General features: G+C 45.5%; 1 protein-coding gene across 1 annotated transcript in view; it reads right to left on the bottom strand.

Annotated features, from left to right (window-relative positions):
- Positions 1–13466, bottom strand: part of USP4 (ubiquitin specific peptidase 4) — a 742179-nt gene that overhangs the window by 626023 nt on the left and 102690 nt on the right. The window lies entirely within an intron of this gene.

The following is a 13466-nucleotide window of genomic DNA, read 5'->3' as shown; positions in this document are numbered from 1 at the left end:
TTATAAGCAGACAATAGAATTTATGAGCTGTCTGTTGAAGTCTGTAACGTATACATGAAGCTTGCATGTTTCCTAGACCACGGAGGTCCAACAATAACATTCACAACTTAAAATATACATTTTTTTTTTCTAAATAGCCCTAGAGCTTCTGATGGGTGATCTGATCATCATACAATCATCTGCAATTTTATAAATGTTAGGAATACAACAATATAAGCTGGCACAGAAATATAAATTATATTGTTGATTCTTCAATTACAGGGAAATCATTTCCTGGAAGAATTAAAACTTTAAATAGCTCCTCTTGTAGAGGTATGTTGCCCTACAGGTTAGGAGGCAATTGGATGGGGTCTCTGCCCGCAGAGACAAGTGGCACAAAAGAAACTGTAAGGAAGGCTTTGGTTACATCAAACAATAGTGGAGTTAAATAAAAGCATTTCCATATAAGCCATATATGGGATTTACATACTTCCCTCTTCATGAGCAAGTGAGAGTTAGGTGTTCAATAACACTACAGGCAGGGCAGTATGATCATCTTGATGAATGACTTCTTTAATGAAGCGAATTTCCAGTTGTCATGCTTTATGTACATTATGTCTCCTAATATCCCATCTCCTGCATTGAACACATCCTTTGAGTACTATCACTTTCAATCAAGGCATTCTTGTTCCACCACCCATTTCAAAAGAGTGTTAGCCTTAGAGCCCAAGAGTGGTCTGCTTGATTCAGACACTCTGTTCATCACCACCCCCTTTTCTGTATAGCCTTAGAGCCCAGGCCACTTACTTCTCTCCAGGTTTCACCCGTTGCCTCCTTCATGAGTTCATGTTGTTTCAGTCTGGCAAGAACTATAACTAATCCTGCCCTTACGCATTATACTGAATGCTCATTCTGTCTTGTAGACCATGATCCACCAGGAATCTCAAGGCTACAGTGCTTAAGAACCACAACAAACTACAACTATTAGAACAAGTTAGTGCTTGCACTGACATTCCCAAGTAAACACGGCAGTCGCCTCTAGGTCACTTGGTGCCGATCACGCCCAGCCCGGGTCAGGAATTTGAAAACAAGATATTTACCTGCAGCTATGGTTCTCCAGTATTGGTATCTTTCATAGATTCAAAAGCATGAAACATCCCAGTCGTCGTAGTGGGAGTCCCATGGAATCCTTTTAAAAGCAGTAGATATTATCATAGGCTATAATAATGGAAAGAACAGTCACTGCAATAGTCTACCTACTTTCTTTTGTAAAACAGAACCAAACTTAAGTAATAGCCAATCAGGTAACAGCACCCTGTAGAAACACTCCCAAGAGAAGCTAACGTCCTCAGATTTTCAAGCACAAGTGTGAAACTCTATATCTTGAGGAAATAAGGAAAGCCTCTTAGGGGAATGTGAATGTGTATCTATAAAAGATAACAAAACTGAAGGACTGCAGTTACAGGTAAGTAACTAATTTTCTTCTCCAGTATTGGATCTTTCTTAGATTCACATGCTTGAATCAGAGTGGTTAGCAGTTGCATAGAAACAAGCAATATATATATATACACCCTTAGAGGATGGGGATAACACAAAAAAAACAATCAATCTCTCCCTCCCTCCCTCCCTCCCGGACAACACATCCCTACATTCCTGGAGAATTTCTAAATCATTGAATTCAGGTGCCAAGCATGCAACTGAAGATAAGCTGGATGCGGGTGCAGGATGTGTCGTTTGCTCATTGTCAGTAGAGTGGTTATTACTGGAAGGCGAAATGGCTTGGACGAGTAGCTCTGTGAACAAATGCTGCCGGAGCCAACGTGGAGCAATGAGGATCAGCCGGCACGGTTCACTTTTCATCTTCATTACAATTCTGGAGATAAGAGGGCATGGGGGTAAAGCGTAAGCAAAGATTCTTTACCATCTCATCAAAAGCGTATTCCCCATGACACCCTCTGAGGTTCCCTGCTGGTGAAGAACCAGCATCTTTGGTTCTCTTGACAATGCAAAGAGGTCTAAGTTAGGTGTTCCCCATTTCCGGAAGATGGAATCGAGAATTAACTGATGCCATTCCCACTCGTTTGTCCTGTTCTGCTCATGGTGTCGGATAGGTTGTTTCTCACTCCTGGAAGATGTACCGCCTTGATGATGAAGTACAGTAACACCCACTCCTTGATCTTCGGAGCTTCCAAAGATAGAATCGGTGACCTCGCTTGTTGAGATACTGCATGCAGGTGGTATGGTCTGTACAAATGCGGATGAAGGATGCTCGTATTCTTGGGGGAAACAACTGAAGAACTATGGAAAATTGCCCTCAATTCCAGGAAGTTGCTGTGCATCTTGGAGAGAGAGGGGCTCCATTTGCCACTTACTTCAAGGTCTTGAAGGTGCCCCCCCCCCGCCAGCCTTCCAATAAAGCATCCGTGGTCAGAATGAACACTAAGTGGAGAGAGGAATGACAAGCCCACACAGAGATTGCTGGCAAACTGCCACCAAAGAAGTGCTTTTTTCATGATTGTATTGATCTGAATAATGCCCTCGAATGATCCGGTCACCTGAAGCTAATGCCTGTCCAACTGCTCTTTGAAAGGTCTCATCCTGAGACGTGCATGAGGCACCATGAGGATGGCCGAGGACATTATGGCGAGAAAGTATTTGAGGAATCTGACAGAAACAAACTATTGAGTACACTGTGAGCCAGGGATAGTATGGTTATTTGCCTTTCTGTGGATAAGAATGCCTGGTTTTGGATGGTATCCAACATCGCTCTGAGAAAAGTTATCTATTGAGAAGGTGTGAGAATGATTTTTTGGTAATTGACTGCAAGGCATAGAGAATAAAACAGTTGTAGGCAGATGAAAATGGCCTCCAAGGCCTGGTGAAGAGAAGGAGCCTTCACTAGCCAACCATTGAGATACGGGAAAAACTGCAAGCCTCGTAGGTATGCTGCCACGGAAGCAAGACATTTGGTAAATACTCGAGAAGCTGAGCAGAGGTTGAAGTGAAGGACTTCAACTGATAGTGCACGCCTGCCACAGAGAAACCTTCGATGTTTGAGATGGATAGGAATATGGAAATACGCATCCTGTAAATCGAGGCTGGCCAGAAAATCCGAATGGTTCAGAAGTTGTAATATCTCCTGGAGGGTTACCATGCAGAAGGATGTTTTCTGCAGATATTTGTTGAGCTTTCTGAGGTCCAGAATGGAACGCCATTCTCCCGATTTCTTATTCAAAGAAAAAAGTGGCAGTAGAAGCCCATTCCCCTTTTAGAGCGTGGTACAGATTCTATAGCTCCTTTTTGTAGCATTACGAATGCTTCCTTCTCTAGTAACTGAACATAGGATGGTAGTGATTTTTGTGATGGGTGAGGAGGTGGTGCTGTGACATATTTAATTATATCCACGACCTATCTGTCTGTGGTAATTTTTTGCCATTGACTGAAATAGCACGAGATGTGGGTTCCTCTGGTTAAAATTACAGAGGGGAGAGTCACAGGCACCGGGATCTCGTCAGGGTTTCCGAACAGTATTGATGGACTGCACAGGTGGTTTACGTCTGGGTTGCCTGGAGTATGCAGCCTGTGGTGGTGCACGATATGTCTGTTGATGCTGGTAGTGAGGACTAAATGAGTTATAGGTTGGTATTTTCAAACCTCCACGAAATGAATACCTTCCTCTACCACGGACTCCACAAAAGGGGAATGATACTTCCTGTATTGGAGTGTGCCCAAAGCCTTAGACGTCTCAATGTCTGCCTTAATGGTCTGTAAGGCATCATCAATATGCTTACCGAAAAGCATATAGCCATCAAAAGGCATATCTAGGATTTTGCTTCGCACCTAAGGGCAAAATGTTTTTCTCAACCAACCTTGCCCCCTAAGGACAGCTGCTCCATCGAACTGACAAAAGGCCAGAGAAGCCTCATCCATGGACACATCAATGATCTCTGAGGCAGACCTTTCTCCTTCAAGAAGAATCTTTTTTGCCTCTGGTCTCTTGTCCTCTGGAAGGAGGTCCAGATATGGAGCGATATCGGACCACATTTGTCAGTCGTACCTTCCCAATATCACTAGGGTGTTAGATGCATGCAAAATAGTGTCTGAGGTGGTGGTAAACCTTTTGCCAATATCATCAAGGCGCCGTCCTTCTTTGTCAGGTGGCGCAGTGATAGGCACTGAAGGATTCCTTGACCTCCGTTGTGCAGCTTGAGTTATCACAGAGTCTGGTTTGGGGGTGCCCTACCAGACACGCTGGCGCATCATCAGGAGCCTTGTAATCTATTCTAGGCAAAACAGCAATAACTGTAACAGGTGTTTTCATACCCTTTACTCCTTCCTTCCAAATATGGTATATAATAGGTATTGCTCTCACAGTCTTCCAAGATAAGTCTTTGAAATCCTAAAGAAAGCAGTCACATTTCTTGACAGTCATTGATAACTGAAAGCGAGAAGCTGCCCTTTCCATCAATGCATGGAAGCCGCCAATGTCCTCCGGCAGAGAATCTGCTGTCTGAGGAGGGGGAAGCAGGTGTTGAGATTACGTAATCTTCCCACTCACTGCCAGTTGATCTTGTACCTTGAGGTTCACCATCCTCTATCTCTCCATCATCAGAGGTATTATGGTGTTCCGAAGGTGAAACACTATCTGTCACAGGCGACGTTCTAGACAAAGGCTCAAACATCCATTGTGGAGGTGGAGGCAGTACCTTCGCCGTCACTACAAGCATCATCGTGGAGCTACAATCAATGGCGCAGCAGAGACCTTGATCGACGATGGGTTTTTTGAAGACAAGATAGTCGACGACTATGCGGGGGAAACATGCCTCAACCTGTTTTTTTTAAAATTCAACATTTTGAAGATGATATCTGGTAATTTTGAAGAAAAAAACTGAGCAGAGCTCAGAGAGATTCCCATTCACATGACATGTGGTAGAAGTCTGAGGAACTCGGCCTCTCTTGGGAGTGTTCTACAAGGTGCTCTTTTTTTTTTTTTTTTTTTTTTTTATATGGGTCTTGTATAGCGCAACAGCTACTCCAAAGGAGTGTCCCGGCGCTTTTATGCTCCAGACCCAGAAAAGGAAGCTAAAAAACATAACAACAGACAGGAAGCACAGAGGAAGGAGACAGAAGAAATCTAGTTCGAGAATAACCAGGTCTTAAGATCCTTTCTAAAGGCCAACAGATTGGACGTGGACCGCAACGACAAGGGAAGGGAGTTCCACAACTGAGGGGCCAGGTATCTAAAAGATCGCCCTCCCAGGCGTGCCCTCTTTATACGCGGGATCGCGGCCAGGGCCAAAGACTCCGATCTTAAAGATCGCGTCGGCCGGTAAAAAGCCAACCTTTTCTGTAGGTATTTAGCACCCGTGGCATGCAGTGCCTTGTGAGCTAATGTCAGAGCCTTAAACTTTATCCTCTTCCGTATGGGAAGCCAATGGAGGGATTGCAGCAGGTTTGAGGCACTGGCGCGACGATGCAATCCAAAAATTGCTCGTGCTGCCGCGTTCTGGGTCACCTGCAGGCGCTGTAAAAGGTATTCTGGGAGGCCCAAGTACAGAATGTTGGCGTAATCCAATCTGGATCCGATGAGGGCCTGTACAATTATTCTCCGGTGTTCCTGGGACAAAAGAGGAAAAAACTTTCGAAGCATCCGAAGGATGCCGAAACAGGTTCCAGTAAGGGTAGCCACCTGGGAATTAAGCGTTAGCCCATTATCAATTTTAATTCCCAGGTTCTTAGCCCAGATGGACGCCTGAGCCGGAGGGAACATGTCAACAGGCCACCAATCATGCCAGTTCGGTTCCAGAGGACATCCAAAGAAAAGTATCTCAGATTTATCCGAGTTACACTTGAGGCTGTTCAGATGGAACCAGTTAAAAACAGCCCCAAGGCACTCACGGATACTTTCCCCATCGAATTCTTCGCTCTTACGGCAGGTGAAAAGAAGCTGGGTGTCGTCAGCATATGAGACGATCTGGGCCCCGAAGGACTCCACCAAAGTCGCCAGAGGGGTCATGAGGATGTTAAATAGAGTTGGGCTCAGCACTGAGCCCTGGGGAACTCCGACTCCCAATGGCGGCATTTCGGCAGATCCAGGAGGGACCCAGACCGTTTGCCGGCGGTTGGCTAAGAAGGAACAAAACCAGTTCAGCACCGTCCCCCCAATACCGATGTCATGAAGTCTTATGAGGAGATCCTCATGGGGGACGGTGTCGAAAGCCGCCGACAAGTCTAACATGACTAACATCACCCTGCCTCCGTCATCCAGCACCTCCTTTATAATCTCTGATACTTCCAGAAGCGCCGTCTCAGTGCTTAGGTTGGATCGAAAGCCCGATTGAGACGCATGAAGAAGCTCATAAGATTCCAGGAAGTTGGAAAGCACGCTATGAACGTGCTTCTCCAGGATTTTAGTCAGTGCTGGAAGGAGCGAAATAGGCCGATAGTTGGATGGAACCTCTGGGGCAAGATTGGGCTTTTTAAGAAGGGGAATCACCATAGCCTGTTTCCAGGAAGGTGGCAGAAATCCCTGACTCAAAGAAAGATTCAGAATAGGATTGGCTAATGGATTAACAACATCAGCCATTCTGGCTAAAAATTTTGCCGGGCAAGGATCACAAGGTGAGCCAGATTTCAGGTTCCTCATCAGAGCTAGAGATGAAGCCATTGTGAGGGGCGGAAAGTCCAGAAGGGCCGGGCCAGAGATAGGCTGGTGTGCTATCTCATTAGACAGAGTCAAATGTTCCCCTGTCAGTCTCGGAGAGAAGGACTCCTGAATCTGTCTAATTTTAGTTGTAAAAAAATTAGCAATGGTATTCGCCCAGCTCTCATCTGGAGCCTCCTGGTCCGAGATCGAGCGGGAAGTAGTGAATTCGCGTACGATCTGAAAGATTTCCTTGCAGGAGTTGGCTGCTTCCTCAATTTTCCTAGCAAAGTAACACTTCTTAGCCTGTAAGATTAAAGCATGATATGATTTCATCATGGCCTTATAGGTCTCTTTAGCCTCCCCGTCATAAAAGGCCCTCCATGCACGTTCAGCGGCTTTACACTGTCTGCGGGATTGAGCGACCTCTGCCGTGAACCACGGGGCCGAAGATCGTTTGGTGTCTGATCTAGGGGGCTGTGCAGGCGCTAGTTCATTCACTCTAGCTAAGAGCCAGGACTGCAGGGTCTCTAGATCGAGCTCCAGATCCCCCGTGACGGAGAAAGGACGATTCACCAGGGCCTGAGATAACATGTCAGGGGAGACCTGATGATACGCCCTGTAGTTCCTTCCCAGTTGCCTGGGGGCTCTGATAGATGGTTTCTCAGTGCCAGATATTTGGAAATGAGCGAGATGATGATCAGACCACAATACAGGCACGAGTGCAGTGACCGTAATTGGTGAGGTAGAAAAGACCTGGTCTAATGTGTGGCCTTTGTCATGGGTCGGGCCGGAAAGATAGGGGAGCAGCCCCAGGGCAGATGTGATATCTAATAGCTTCACAACATCCCGAGCCTGCCGATCTTCCATATGGAAGTTAAAATCTCCCGCCAAGAGACAATGTTCTGATCTAAGAACAAGTGTGGCTAGGACCTGCTGGAGGTCCTCAAAAAAGGACCCCACAGGGCCCGGAGGCCGATATACTAGAAGGCCCTTCACAGCTTGCTGAGGTGATAGGGAGAGGGTAAAAGCGAGAGATTCGGAACCCGTGATAATCTGCGTGGGCACAACAGCACACGTAGAGGATTTCTTTACAACAAGGGCAACGCCTCCCCCTCTTCCCTTAGCTCTATCTTGTCGATATATGATGTATTCAGGTGGAATAGCAGCCGCAATATCCGGTTGCGATGATTCATATAACCAAGTCTCAGTGAGCATAAGGCAGGTAGGGTTGTTCGTTGAGAGGACATCATAAATCTCCTGAGTATGTCTGGGCAGCGACCTGGTATTAAGGAGTAAGCAAGGGTGAATAATGCTACAATCCTTCGTGAGGGGGGTAGTAGGGAGAACCCTAGTAGGATGCCACTTACAGCCTGGACATTTATATTTACCCCTGTAGCGCCCCGGGAAGACTGAGAAGCAAGAGGCTTCCACAGAGCGCAAAGAGTGGAGCTCCTTGGATGTATACGACAACATAATAATGCTGGGAGAAGAAAGGAGATAAACCAAGGGGTCCTGCCACGCCTCACGCCTCCGGGACGCTGACGGGCGCAGACGGGCAGGACTCTGGCGCGACTCAGGCGCAGATCAGGCGCGTCCGCAGTACGCGTCCGCTGCGCGGAGGGAAAGAGGAGCTTTATGTAGTGCTACTAGAGCGCGAGGGCGGAGAGTCCTACCCCCAAGATGGCGGCCCCAAACAGATCCCAGCCCTCGGCGTCAATACTCGGCCGAGGGCGGTCTGAAATCCCTGGTAAGGAGAAGGGAGCAGGCGAAGCGCTTAGCAGCGCTAGGAAGTCTCAGTCTGAGCAGCACGCTCGTGAATCAGGCGCGCTCACGTAATTGCACACAATGTTTAAAAATGCAAAGTCACAAACACAGAGTAAAAACAGGTGGCAAAAGAAAAGAGGAGAGACCTCCCGGCTTTCCGCCTCAGGAGGGAAATGGTTTGTTTGCAGGTGGTAATCCCTGACTAACAGGCAGGATTCCCTTTTGTAGCGCTACTAGAGCGCGAGGGCGGAGAGTCCTACCCCCAAGATGGCGGCCCCAAACAGATCCCAGCCCTCGGCGTCAATACTCGGCCGAGGGCGGTCTGAAATCCCTGGTAAGGAGAAGGGAGCAGGCGAAGCGCTTAGCAGCGCTAGGAAGTCTCAGTCTGAGCAGCACGCTCGTGAATCAGGCGCGCTCACGTAATTGCACACAATGTTTAAAAATGCAAAGTCACAAACACAGAGTAAAAACAGGTGGCAAAAGAAAAGAGGAGAGACCTCCCGGCTTTCCGCCTCAGGAGGGAAATGGTTTGTTTGCAGGTGGTAATGCTGATTGGCTATTACTTAAGTTTGGCTCTTTTAAAAAAAAAAAAAGAAAGTAGATAGGCTATTGCAGTGACTGTTCTTTGCATTATAGCCTATGATAATATTATCTACTGCTTTTATAAGGATATTGTGGGACTCCCACTATGACGACGGGATGATTCAAGCATGTGAATCTATGAAAGATCCAATACTGGAGAAAGGAGTGGTTCAATGAGTGACACCCACTCAGGAGTAACCAATGTTTAACTACTTAGAATTTCCTTGATTGTACCTACTACCATCTACATGGTAGAGAATGACTAGAATGGATTGACAGTAAGTACAAACCAATCTAGGAAGTACTCTATGACTAAAAGAGTACACCCACAGCACAAAAGGTTTGCATCAGAGAAACAATTAGGCAGTTAGCCACATGAAGAATTTCCATGTTTGCAGAATTTTTGCCACTGGAATGTCTTATTCACTGCTCCTCCTCTTCATATTGACAGCAGTGTTTCACGTTTCTTTTTCCTAGGAAGTGGAAGCCTGGTTTTCTTGCACCCGATCCACACCAAGGACCCTGTTGTGACACCTCAAAAGGAAACAATTACTCTCTCAATTATCAGATATGCTAAGCAATCAACTGTCATAAGTTGTTTCGCACTACCCTCTTACTTTCCATGTGGACCAATCACTTGGGTTTGCATAGGAAATTGATATTTGGGGTTTTCTAATAAATTTGATGCCATTTGATGAGTCTTTACAAAACTTTCATACAAACACTCACTTCCTTCATGGAAAGTTCCATCGAGCTGGTGCCAAAGACAAAAAGGAGGAGGAGGCCCTAAATGCGTTTTCCCCATGCAAATTTCCATAGGAAAATTGAATAGCATTACACCAAATTTTGCAGAAAGTTAGATATTTACCCAGAAAGTGTTCTTTTGTGATTTAGTGTAAATCCATTCAGTAGATTGAGAAATTAAAGTTCAAAATGTATGTATATATAAAGATAAGGCTGTATCGGGGCTCCAGAGGGTCGATAGAGATCTGATTGGCTGCTTCACATCAAAAAAGATATTTGGTAGCCATTTTAGGACTCTGAGACTCAATCCCTTAAGAAGAAGAAAAAACAAAATAAGATTGAGGGCAGGGCAGGGATACCCTGCCACGCCTGGCCTGGTGAGGGGATCCTAGGAGCCATGGGCCGCTTCCCATTGGCCCCCAGGCTTGGAAATGTTGTGGGTAACCCACATGGGGCAGGGACACCCAAAGAAAAAAATGGCAAGAATATAAAATGAGCCGAATACCCACTCATTTCATATTCACTGCTCCTACCAGTCAAGTTCCATAATGCGCTGTGAGGGCTATGTATACATATTGGCATGTCCTTGTGGTGTTCCTAGAAGGTGCAAATGCACCACAAAGCATTTCTTTATAGTGGGGGGAGGCTGCAGGGAGCACAGCAGCCACTGAGGACCATCAATCAAAAAACCTTGCAATAAGTCTCCTGAGTCATTGAATACATTACCCCAGAAGTGTTAACAAAACATTTTTTTTTTAAACACTCCAAGCTAGACTGTATGCTCTACATCTGGAGTGCAGGACTCCTTGTGGTTGGTTCTATGGTGGCATTCTGTGGCCTGCAAATGTGAAATAAATGACTTGGTGCTTGGTTATTTCTGTGTTGAATAAAAATGATTTATTTAAAATATTTGTGTGACCTTAATTATTCAACATTGCCATTTACAAGGAAATACATTAAATTACAGTTTATCGATTATTGTGGTGTTTTAGTAGGTTGATGTTTTGACCCTCTGATAAAGCGAACATGCTTGCCTTTTATATTTCAGACTTTTGACCATTAGACGAAACAAGTAGGTCTGCTTTACTGAAAATGACAGCCTCCTCCCTCAGATGACAACTTTGTATTAGATCTTACCAGCCTGAGTGGTTTCGAGACTAGCTGATGTGAAGTAGAGGGAGCAATAAACCAGAGTGTCAGCAGCAAGACACTAGGCCCTGATAGTGTCCCAATTGATTTCACAAAATGTAATACTGATTTTTGGGCACCTTTACCGAGAGGGCCCCCCCCCCAGCCCCGGGGACCGCCACCCCACCGGGCTTTAACAATACGTATGCGGGGGAGCTCACAGCCGCCCCACAGCCCCGGGGACCGTCACCCCCCGGGGCTTAAACATTAAGTATGCGGGGGGCTCACGTCCCCCCCCCCACATGCCCCGGGGACCGCCACCTCCCCGGGGCACTACATTTTTAACCCCAGCCCCGGGGACCACCACCCCCGGGGCTTTAAAATGTTGGGAGGGGGGCCTTGTAGTGGCCCTGGGGACCACCACCCCTCCAGGGCCGGCTCCTGCAGGGTCCCGGGGTGCCTACCCCCGGGACACTGTAGTTTGCTATGGTAGGGCGGGAGCCGCATAGCAAACTGCTTTGGTTTTTGGAAGAGAGTGCAGGAAACTTGCTCTCTCTTCCAAAAACCGAAGACGATTGCTTTTCTACATGAGGAGCAGCATGTTAGCTGCTCCCCATGTAGAAAAGCAATGCCGACTCCCATAGGACGCGGGGAGCCGGCAGGGACCGTGGAGGGATTGGGGACCTCCCCCCACGGTCCCCAACGGAGAGGGCCAGCCCTGGGAGATGGGGTCCCCGGGGTTAGAAGTGGCCCAAATAGCCCAACAGGTATCTCCAGTATGCGCCAGGGAGCTGCATTGCAGACAGGTGTTTGGAGGCCACGCCCCTTTTTACACCTCTCTGCAACGCAGCACTGTGTTGCTTACCGGAGGTACCTAGTGGGCTAGTTTGACTCTAGGGATCCTTAGGATTGAAGGGGACTTAATCTCTCAACTTAGAATGGTGACAGGGCGCGTTTACACAGTGGTGAAGGGAGGGGACGGGGCCTGATGTGATGTGTGCAAACACGCCCTGTGGCGCGTTTTAAGTTGGGGGAAAAAAATTCAACTTCAAACCTGAGGGACCATGGGTGCCAAGTAGTCCACCAGGTGCTTCCAGGAAGCGCCACTGTGCTGCGTTGCAGAGAGGTGGTGCATGCCGTGCCCCTTTTTACATCTCTCTGCTACGCAGCTCTGTGGCGCTTACTGGATGTACTACGAATTCCGATTTACTCACCTGTTATCAGGAGAGACCTCAGGGCGGCATCTTTGAGCCCAGTACTGATCCTCAAAAGTAATTCTAACCATACTTACCAGTAACTTGTATTTCCTTCCATAAAGATCCATTGTCTGGTTTTCACCAGAAAAGTTTCTAAGTGTCTATTTTCACAAACTAAAAATATTCCTTAAAAATCGCCTGCACGACTTAAACACATTCTTTCAACTGTTTACAGGAGATGATGCACCAGTGCTGGATCCAGGATCCACCACTGAGTAAGAAAAAGTGACGATAGCACTACTTACCTGCTAAAGGAATTTCCTGCTATAGGATAACATTGGTGATTCTATGTGAAAAAAATTTTGTGTCAACTTTTAAAATACAATAATATTCCTTAAAAATCACTACTGTAACTAAAACACTTTTACTCAACCGTTTACAGGAGATGTCCAAGGAATGAATCTAGGATCTAGCCCTGTGGTTAGAAAAGTAATCCATAAAGTAACTAATTGCATTTAACTACAAACTCACATTGAGGTCAATGTTGCATTGTGTTTGAAATTGTGTTGCCCATTGCAACAACTGTAACTACTGTACTTAAAAGTCTATTGCCTATTTGCAAAGTATTTAAACTAAAGTAATTCATTGCGAGAAAGTATATTTTGTAATGTAATGTATAATGTAATTATAATGTAATATAAAAAATAAAATATCTAAAAATAAACAGTTTACAAAATGTAGTAAAACAGTATGAAAAAAATATATAACAATATATTTAAAAATTGTCATTTACAAAACCTTCGAAATTCACTGAAAAAAAACAGGTTTCAGGCCTGATATAGTTAGGAATTAGCATGTAAAAAAACCTTAGAAATTCACTGAAAAAATAGGTTTTAGGGGTGTTATAGTTAGCTGGACATTTCACTTGTACAAAACCATTGAAATTCCTCAGATATCTTGCGCGCCCGCAATCCACTGCTGATGATGTCACATATTACATCATTCATGACATGGTCAGTGACATCACTGATGACATCTCAAATGACATCACTGATGACATCACCCACGTGACAATCAGATACACCTCATCATACACTAGTATAACCTTTCATCACTCACTGTAAAATACAGAGTACCATATTGGAATCCATTGACACACCAATACAAGTTTCTAAACACCCACTCAGTGATTCCTAGATCTATACACACATCTAATCACTTACCTACAGATTCACTCATACATGCAGTCAATGATCAATAGAACACTATCAAATATCCTTATACACCTATATCGACATTACACACCAGCACTCATCCTATTCACTTATGAAGTCATCCTATTCACTTATGCAAACAATGTATCATACTTACATTTACTTAGCTATACACTTCTACAAACACCACGTTATCTATTCATATAGATAATA

This window comes from Lissotriton helveticus, chromosome 9, assembly GCF_964261635.1.
Source record: "Lissotriton helveticus chromosome 9, aLisHel1.1, whole genome shotgun sequence".
Lineage (NCBI taxonomy): Eukaryota > Metazoa > Chordata > Amphibia > Caudata > Salamandridae > Lissotriton > Lissotriton helveticus.
The sequence above is the reverse complement of the archived record's forward strand: the minus strand, read 5'-3'. Positions and strand labels throughout refer to the sequence as shown.